Here is a 10732-nt window from a genome sequence, read left to right as displayed (position 1 = left end):
AGGACTTTTTCTTGGAGTAACGTTTGGTGGTTACAGGCAAAAAGTCACAATAACAATTACATAACCAGGAAATTTCAAGAGATTATTCAGTTCGCGGGAGAGTGGACCTTTTTTTAATCAACACACTGTGAAAAGGCCCGAAAAACCCGGTACCCACGCGTAGATTCTGCGGGGTTGACCTTTATTTTCAATTTTTAAGACACTGCTAACATGGATCAGATTGCATGGATGAGCCAAGATAAACCTCCAACACGTAGGGAGCTATTCTGGAGTCGTCCGCGGACAGACTTGAGCCCCTAACCCAGGGGTCACCAACATGCGGCACGCCAGGTCATATTTTGCGGCTGCGACATGATTTGAGATTTCGGAAGAAAGCTAAGAAAACATTTTGAAATTCTGAAATTGACGTGCAATGGCCCAAACACTTCCAATACCGAGACGCTTAGAAAACTGCTTAAGGCAGTGGTTCTAACACTGAGGGTACGTTCCCCATATGGGGGCGTGAGAGCATCTGAAGGGGCAGTGGAGCTGCGTTCAACTGAATTTTTTTTCGCGCTCGGCGCGATTTTCCTCGAATTCATAACTAGCTAGTGCTCTGTCTATAATCTGGAATTCATATTATAGAATTCTCTCATCAACATTCATAACCTTCCATACCATCAAACTATCCGTTCGGACAGCCAGCATTATGGATGCATTTTGTGATATGACGATAAGGGGGCGCGAAATTTTTCAGTATCATATAGGGGGGCATGTCTAAAAAGGTTTGAGAACCACTGGCTTAGGGCTTACCCACAAGATTAAGCTTTAAGTGGGTTTGGTCTTTCAGCTAGTTACGTATCTCGCTAGTCCCAAAAAGCGTTTCTAGGTATCGTGTACAGCTCGGAGTTTAAAATAAAATGAAATTGATGACAGTGATCCTTTGTTGTATTTTTATTCCTTTAATAAAATATTACTTTTTGTGGTCACTATACCCATTGCCTATGTTAGGTAGAACAGCGTTGTACTGACGTAGAGTTTTAAAACGTGGTTCCCCATGCCCACTTTATATCGATATTGAATTTATGCGACCCGCGGCCGCTACGAAATTTGAAAAGTGGCCCGCGACCCATTTTGAGTTGGCGACCCCTGCCGTAACCTATTGGTGTTGCAGCTGTGGATCATACCAATACGCTATCTTGACAAATCAATAGTGCGTGTAAAAAAATACTGTTAATTCGGACACTTCTCCGCTTAATTCGGATACTGGTTCGCAATTCCTATCGTTTGAAGAGCTTCTTGGAGGTACAGAACTTCAATATACAATTAAATAGTATATTCATATTGAAATGAGCCCGAATATTTTCGGCTGACACTCGTCAGGGGTAATCGTCAGCAACTAGTAGAGAATTGGAAAGAACATTGTATATCAACAATCCTATCACAAAATATGACGTCACCAGCATGAAAGAGAGAGCGTTCAATGTACTATTTTTAGGTGGTACACGAACTCCTTTTGTTGACAGAGTTTTGGTTGGTGTATTTTGATAAAAGTTGATTCCAAGGCACACAAATGGAATTGTGAGCGGCCTCGCCCTACGATCCGAAATCGGTCGTCTCGATAATTATTCGCACAAATCGGATTATCCAACAGATGTTTGCCGATGGCAGAATTAATGGCCTTTGATCGATCAGCATCAATCTTAAGTGGATGAGTTAAGGATGAGCTTTTCACTGAGCGTGTTCTGATAAATCTGGGGACATGTTGGTTTATGCGGTCCTGCAGACGTCTTGACGTTCTTCCCACGTAGCCACAATCACAGTGGCACCTATATTCGTACACTACATTACTTTGTTGAAGTGCAGGAAGCATGTCTTTGCGTGTTGAAGGGAGCAGTTGTGTTGTTGTATAAATCACATTGGTTTTGACTGTGTCGTAACACTTACTGACAGCAGAAATCAATTGTTTTTCAAAGCGGGTGGAAATGGGGCCAATCCAAGGTAGATGGATATAAACATCTTTTATTGTTCGTGCGGTGGGCTCTGTTCGTTTTTCTGCGTTGAATTGCGTTAATTTCCTCTCCATGCCGCGGCTGATGACGTGTTCAGGGTAACCGTTATCCAGTAAGATTTTTCGGATGTAGTCAAGTTCTAAACTCAGTTTGTTACCCTAACATAGCATCAACGCTCTATGCACGAGTGTGCCTATGAGGTTAATTTTTCTGCGCCGAGGACTAAATGAATTCCAGCGAAGGTATTGGCCTGTGAATGTCGGTTTCCTGAAAACAGACGTTTCGAATTTGTTGGTATTGCGCTTTTCAACTAATACGTCCAGAAATGATAATGAGTTATTACGTTCTTTTTCTATTGTGAATTGCAAGGCCGGGTGAAGCGAGTTTAAGCGAATGAGAAATTGGTCACACTCCGATTCATTCCTGAAAATGACAGATGTATCATCTACGTATCGGCGGTACAATAGTGGTTTGGCAGACTCACGCTATCGTAAGGTTATGAGTGACCCAATAAACAGTGCTTCTTTCGTTTCAACACAAGATGAGTGATTATGCTGAAACAATGACGATCCGGGCTGTAACAATCGACAATGAACTCATATAAGGCCGCGCCAGTTTAACAGTCCCTTTGAATTCGGCACAATCTCTTCCATCTTTTGCATAAATGATATTCTGGCTGCTGGCTAAAAGCTTTTTGCTTTTAATTCCTGTTGCGTGGCGTAGTTTTATCAAATCATAATACCTATACATGTCTTAGTGCTGTATTTGAAGAATTATTGTACTATTTTAACCATACGTGTGTGTGTATCTTACACATTAATATAGTATGCACTCGTTTTTGAATCGTTATTGGTATCGAAATATTGTACAATACGACAAACCTGAAGGTATAGATCTTGTGCTTTTTACGCCATCAGTGTCAATTACAGCAAGCGTACTTGTAATTCATTTAAGATGCGACAGTACACTACCTTTAAATGCACTGTCTGCCTGATTACTAAGGCCAATTTTATATGACCTTAAAAAATCAATAATATGACTTTATTTTTTGGAAAATATGACTTTATGTGAAAATCGTGTATTTTTACATGCGAACCACGTCAACCACGGAACCGAAGAGCAAAACAGTATCACACATCCATTTTTATTTTAAATCACTGTTATAGTACAGTTTCATGTGGAATGATAGAGTTTTTGAAGTTACGATTTGGACATAAAAATGACTTTATTAAGGAAAATGAGCGCTCCACAGACGCTGATGTGTGCTGACACTTCTGCAGTTTTGCATAAAGTGCTGGTGAAATGTCTTGTCTTTGTAGTTCCATAATTTATTTCACATCGTTTTTATCCAATCGCTTTTTAATGTAATTTTCGAGCTCAAGCAGATCTTTTCCGAAATCAATGGCATTTAGATCAGCATGAGCCTCTTTGATGGTGTATGTACATGTACAACTTTCCATTTTGAGTATTAAGTTTGAAATATTGTTGTAGTGGAGGAGGCATATTTCTGTTAACTGACAAGTCAACTTTAAATCGTTGACTATATTTTTGACGGTCTTTACAATAACTCCTTCAACATGCATTGCCTATTTCTTTCACTTGTGGAAGTCTCTCGGGATAATATTCAGCAGCATTCAACCAACTATCCTAACGAGTACCTATGGGCTGTGGTGGCATGCCACATAAATCAAAGTCGGCAGCTTTGCTTCTATTCTTGGCGATATTTGCTTTCACTTTTGCAATCAATTTGTTTACTTCGTGGTAGGAGGCTTTTATTTTCCCTGCTTAAATTGGTACTTTTTATGTAAAGTATTCAACGATATGACTTTATAACTCAAAAATATTACTATATAACTTGAAAAACTGATTTATGACTTAACCAGCAAAATATGACTTCATGTGACTTCATAACTTTCTTAATAAACCCGATAGGGATGCGGTTTTGGCATTAAAATTGATTTTACGACTTGCTGATGCATAGAAAAAAAAAAAATATGACTTTAATGACTTTAAATGGCCCCACTGATTACCAGCTTACATCGAACAAAGTCGTGTATCCCCTTAATTCTCCCAATAATGAGCGCAACCGCAGTGTTCGAATTTAGAGGAGTCGACTGAATTTATATTGGTGTGCCTTTGTGTAGCTTTTGTGTTAGTGTGTGATATCTCGACTGATGAGTATCGCACATATATCGCACACATATCCCATAATGCGCCATTCCATCTAGCTAGCTAGCCCTGCCGACAAGATAGCGTAATGGTTAAGCGTCCGGCTTCTTGATCGGTAGGTCGTGGGTTCGATTCCCGGCCGGGTCAGACCAAAGACCTGATTAGTAACACTGGTATCCATGGCTACCCTGCTTGGCGCTCATGCATTACTGGGATAGCATGGAGGGGTGGTGCATGACTTAGAAAGCCATAAAGGCTATATCTGCACTTCCTTGTCCAGCGGCATATGAACATCATGCACTCATGGTATGCATATGCGCAGATCGTGTGTATGTGTATCATGAGTCGGTGTATATGCCGCAAAAACATCGAGGACAAAAATAAACTACGTCCTTTCCTTTCCTGTGGCAGAATCGAGCAATATGGCCGCTCCAAAGTATATTTCAAAGATTAAAACAGAAACCATCCACGTGAGAATAATATCAGCTCAACACCCAAGTCGACCTCTCTCGGCACGCGATCTGACCGCCAATTGTCACCAACCTAAGCTATCAATTAACGAGCAATAAATCAGCCGCATGCTCGATACTCTGCGGCCGAGATAACGCACGCTAATACAAAAGCTAGACAAAGCCGCATTCCCATGACTAAAGCACTTCGTAACAAGAGGAGATTGTTAGACTTAACTCCGATGCTTATACCAATTGATTCCGTGACATGGTGTAACTTCCAGAACATCATCAGTTATAACGATAAAACAAAAATACAATACATCCACATTCCCTCGTAGCGGATGACATTCCATGATGTGATCCGATGTGCGAGATGTTGACCATTACAAGGAATATAAATTCAACAGAACAGGCGAGGAGTGTTGGCGTTGGCAAATGGTATTTGTTCAACTTTATTCATGTTCTTAATGTAGCAATCATACCTCATGAAAGCCTTTGACCAGTGGTTCCTAATCTTTTTCTCTGCCTGGACCCCTGTAGGTCCGTTAAGGTCCGCTGTGGTCTAAACATTTTTTGTTCCGTTTCAGCTCAATTATTCCGTAAGCGTCATCCTCATTGTGTAAATATTCGTTGTGTGCCAGTGATAAACAAGCGCATTTCTTGATTATATCATCAATCATCATACCAGTGAGCATTTCTGAAGACTTTCATTGTTGCAAAGGGAATTCATTTACGGGGATTTCTGTATCTGCATGTCAGAAGTAAGTATTGGAAATCCGCGACTTCGATTTGATATAAATATGAGCCGAAAATCCACTTTAGGTGAAGGCGAATGGAATGGAAAAACAATAAAAGGGATGAGGTTTCAACCCCTTCAGGGCCGTATATGGCAGTGGTCGGGAACCTTTTTCGACCGAAGAGCCATATTGACCCGCAATATTATCAATTGTAATTTTCAAAGAGCCATACATGTCAATCTAGTGTCACGTCACAATTGAAAACTCGTGACGTATTGATAGCACTGATATATGGGATTCGTAATGTGCGCCATATTTTTCTGCCCACATGCGTAGCCGTATAGGTGGAGCCAAACATGGTCACTACAGCGGTAAATACCCACTGCAGGGTGTGATACGTCAGTGACGTGGGGTTAGGGGAGGCAAGTGAGGCATTGTCTCACATGTCGTCAGGGATGAGTGAGGGAACTTTGTGAAACCTTCGATGATTACAGAAATTTTTATCGATGTTTATGAATGATTGGATTTTTAAATTTTTTCTAATCTCAAAATCACGGAATTTTCATATTTATTGTTCGAAAATAAAGCGCGAAAGGAGGGTTAGGTCACAGACTGGCCAAGCCTCACTTGTGATAGCGCAACTCATCGTAAATACCTTAGAATTTATATCATCACTGATATTATTCGAATGAAATTGTCGCACCGATTCCGAAAATCTAAATATTGATCGACCTATAAGTATTCGGCGTACCATAATGCTACGTACCTACATTTAACAGCGGTTCTACAAAGCTAACTTACATCATCAATCAAGAACTTGGATAGCTATGGCTATGGTAATTGTTAATGTCACTTCCAAAGGAGTTTATTTTTCTGCGTAGATCAGGAAGACAGTGTGTATTTGAAAACAGCATTGTCCTACAAGCGTCGCCATGTCAAGGTATCAATCAAGGTATCGTGCAATCCAAGATCTCGAGGCGCTCGATGGCGGGTATAGATCGAATTCGCCAATGGCGTTAGTCGCCCGCGCGACAGCAACTTAATTTAGAGGATTTTGAAAAGAGGGTACGAAACCCTAACCCTGGTTACCCCACTGTCTTGACCTCTTAAAGACATTTTTATGCTGCGACGAGAATATAATTATTCGGACCGTCATGAAAATTTACTAACAAGTTAGGGTGGATTGCACAGATGCCGATTGAAAAGTAATCACCGATTGCCTTAATCGGCGATAATTTAATCAGCGAGCAAGGTCACCTGGTGACTCTGTGGTACAGATACGGATTCGCCTGTGAGTTATCTTATCGCGGATTACTGACGCAAATCGACGCAAATGACGTACGTTAGCAATCAGCTGTTTTCGGTCGGTGGCGATATGAACTGTGTCGTCATAGGGGAGAGATGCGCTCTTCATAGATATGTATGTTTACTTTGTTTAGTTGATGTCATGTGCGTATAGCAGCTAACTAAACTGTTGCTACTGCACAGTGTAAGGTTATGAACGCCAGAACAAACGTTTTGAGGTTATGAAAAGAGGTATTGTAGGAATAGCGCACCAAAATCATCGTCTTATACCGGTATTGCTATGCCAGAAACTCTACTTCAAATTTCGTATATTGCAGGACATTTATCTCATTACTCAGGGATATCTAGAACTAGATAGATACTTTTCAGATATAATTTTATTTTCCGTTTATTGGTGCATTAGTCATGATAGTCGCTTCACCAATGTGAATATATACAAATTGAGTTCATACACACACATTTGCATACGATTTTGATTTCTCCATACCAATGACAATTGACTCTGCAGGAGTGTAGAAGTAAATTTTAGTCATTGCAAGGATCTAACTGTTGTGCAATGTGACGATGTTATCATATAATAAGTCATATGCATACATGTGCTCAAGTGCTGTACAAACAGCAGTAATGCATTTATGTTACAATTTTGCAATGCCAAGTCATCTGCTGTTACCCAGTTGAGTAATCTTGTTTGTTGACAGCCAAACCTCACTTCAGTTTATCAAGAATTTGGTCAACCATAAAACCTGTTTTATAGAGAGCTACATTAATATAGTGCAATATCGACTGAAAATAACAATGGATCCATACCTCAATGTTCCTGCTACCCTCCAGATGTTAAAGAGCCTAGCAGAAGAGAGAGTGCCAAGAAGATTGGTCAAAGACAGAGCAAATCCATTGGAATATACTCTGGAGGTTAGCAACACCAATAACGTGACGGCACAACCGAGCACGACTTCAGCGCTGACAGATAGTTCAAAATCACTTCTCTGGAATGGCTTGAGCATTTCATCTCGTGTTTGAACACCAATAACCACACATTCAATTCCTTGTCAATTATTTTTATTACGAGATCCAGTAGCCTATGCTGTAGTCAGAATTGGACAACTAGAAAATCAGCTTTTCAAAATTAGACTATAATGATAATTATGGCTGCATATTTTTCCAAATTAGAATAGTATTATAGACACAGTACGTAGTTATTTTTCAATTAAATTAGAATAGGGATTACTGAATATGTGAAAATTGAATCTGCACAGCTCGCTTAGTATTGAAGAGTTCTACTGTAGAATTTTCAGCAAAACCAGAAATTAAGTTAGAATTATATACAGCCAATAAACTAGTTGTCCAAGTCTGGTTTTTGTGCTATTTCGATTCGTTGCTGTATTTTCTCAATTTTGCAGTTCTTTTTCCATTTCCAGTTTCTGGTACTTGACATGCATCTGTAATTCAAAATATTTCATTCTGATATCATGCTGCTCCTTAGCCATTTCCAGGACGCTCATTTCTGAACACCACATTTTGATCACCAACATTACAGTTAAATTATGATTTTCTGGTATATCTGAATGTAGTAACGAATAAACTGTGGGTTGCATCACCATCATGGTATGCTAACACTTACCGGTCTGGTGTTCCATCCTGAAGTCTGTCGAGGGAATTGAAGGAAGCGTCACATCGCCATCAACAACGAAAAGGGCAGCAATCTCATTTGCTGCAAGAAAACTATGGTTAACAACAGTTTTATTGATTCAATAGAGTTCAAATTCAATAGAGCAATGTTAATGTCAATCAAAACAACCCGCAATGTTCCATTTGAAGTATTCGTGTGGCTATGTTAGTACCAACACGATTCATATGGATTTCAAATTTGTACCTCAACTTACCATCGCTGTTGTGACATGAAGAACCAGCCTCTGTGTTCACATCCTCGTCGATGATGAAGGTGCAAACTGAATCTTCGGAATATGCATCTGAATATGCATCTTAAAAATTTTAGTTAGAAATACATTAGATAAGTTACTTTCAAATTATTTTTTCACGGTTTATCTTAACCTCGCGAAACATAGGAAGGATGGATGACTAAAATCATGACTTGACTCGAGTTGGAATACGATGAATGGATTTGACTCGAGTCACTGCTTCAATATGACATACGGTATGAGAAATCCTGACTCGAAATCAAGTTGCAAGCCTAACAATAATATGGCCAACGATACTGCTCAGGCACCTGCACAGTAGCAAAGCCAGACTGTTGCAAGTTAAAATTGGATGCAAGTTCCTATGTCGTTGGTTGTAACATATTAAAAGAGTTTATGTCCAAAATGCACTAACCATTGTTTGTGTGACTATCGAATACGCAATCGTAGTCATACCGATGTTTCAAACATTCAATTTGAGATGGAATACGGTCTGAAAAGTAATAATAAATATACCAGTGCTATAAAAATCAATTGCAGATTGATCAAGGAGCTATTCACATTAGGAATTTGCTGAGCAGTGTTCCCCATGTGTAGTTTTCGTATAGCTGATGACGTGCAGCAGTCTCTGGATATGGTTAGTTTGTTGGGAATTACAAAAAGACAATGAATCCATGTTTCTCATGATCATCAAAATTTGTCTATTCAGTTCAAAACGAGCGTTAAAACGTGAGTATGAAGCACGCAGCGAGTCACAATAAACACAGATGGAAACAATACATCTCCTTAGTGCGAATTTTAAAGAATTGTCAGTAAAATTACCTATCGAAAACCTTTTCCAAGGAGTTCGTCAACTGGAGGTTGACGACGCGTCGTGATGCATGTAACTTTTTTGATTTTCGTTTCAAATTTTTCAATACATTCTGGATTTGGCCAGTTGTACGGCTGCACGCGCAGGACCAGTATTCATAGCAGCATATTTCTTACTGATTACATCTCAGGCCGCATCTTTTTGTTTTGCGGTCAGTCTTTTTGTCTTCTTTGGTTTCAATATATTCTTCTATCTATTCAATTATTCTAAACTTTTCCTGTCTGTTGCAATTTTCCGTCCTCGTATTTTATTTCCAAAGTATACTATCGAATTCTGTACAGTGTACGTACATTAGAGTCTGTAAAAAAATGTCATACCGGTAATCATAGCATAAGGTACATCGGCTGTGGTAGGCCCACGCCCATAATATGCGCCAACAGTTTGAGTACAATGTTTTCAGCTAACACCGCAACTGCACGTCAGAGCATCCAGTTAACACCATCTCAATACCAAATACTAGTGTACCTGTAGCCAGCCCAGAGCGCAGTCAACGCGAAGCACACAGCCGATTAACTTTCTAGACACCTCGCTCGGCGGATAACATTTTGCCGATTAAAATTCACCGATTAGTGGCAGATCGGCATCTGTGCCATGGAAGCCAGCCGATTACTGACGTTTAATCGGCGATTAGGACTTAATCGACATCTGTGCAATCCACCCTTAATGAGATATTGATGTGGTCGTGGTTTATGGGTTAATGACGTACAGTCAATTCAGTTTAGTTTGTACAGCAAGATATTTTCATAAGCGACCATTCCACTGATGTTAGCTCTGACGTTTTAGCAGTTATCAAGTGAAACTGCTTCACAAGAGCTATACTCTAGATTAGAAAATCACAAATTAGGTCATCAATCATGTTGCAAATTTAGTGGTTTCGCGGACCTCCGGAAAATGACGCGTGGACCCCGTGAAGCCCCGGTTGGGAATCACTGCTTTAGACATGTTTTTCTGCTATTGCATATTTGGAGTAAGCAGCATTTATTTAGTTTAGAACAATGGTACTCAACCTGTGGTACGCGAAATCATTTCAGGTGTGTTAAGCACGCAGTAAATGTATATATTTTAAGTATAATTATTGTTTTCACAAATCTTTAACGAAATTTTTCTGCTGTCAGAAATGTCTTCATCGAATTCATAGATAAATACTATATGAGTCATTTGACTCAGTTACCTAGATCAGCTTGGGAGAAGAAACAACACCACCATCACATTCATTTTGCCTTATGTGTGTTATAATCAGTGGTGGATTATAGGTCATGGGCCGCATTTGTTTCGCAATTTCCGTACCGAC

Source organism: Botryllus schlosseri, chromosome 11 (assembly GCF_051294905.1).
Source record: "Botryllus schlosseri isolate E-star chromosome 11, Bs_hap1, whole genome shotgun sequence".
In the NCBI taxonomy this organism is placed as follows: Eukaryota; Metazoa; Chordata; class Ascidiacea; order Stolidobranchia; family Styelidae; genus Botryllus; species Botryllus schlosseri.
Note: the sequence above shows the minus strand (reverse complement) of the source record.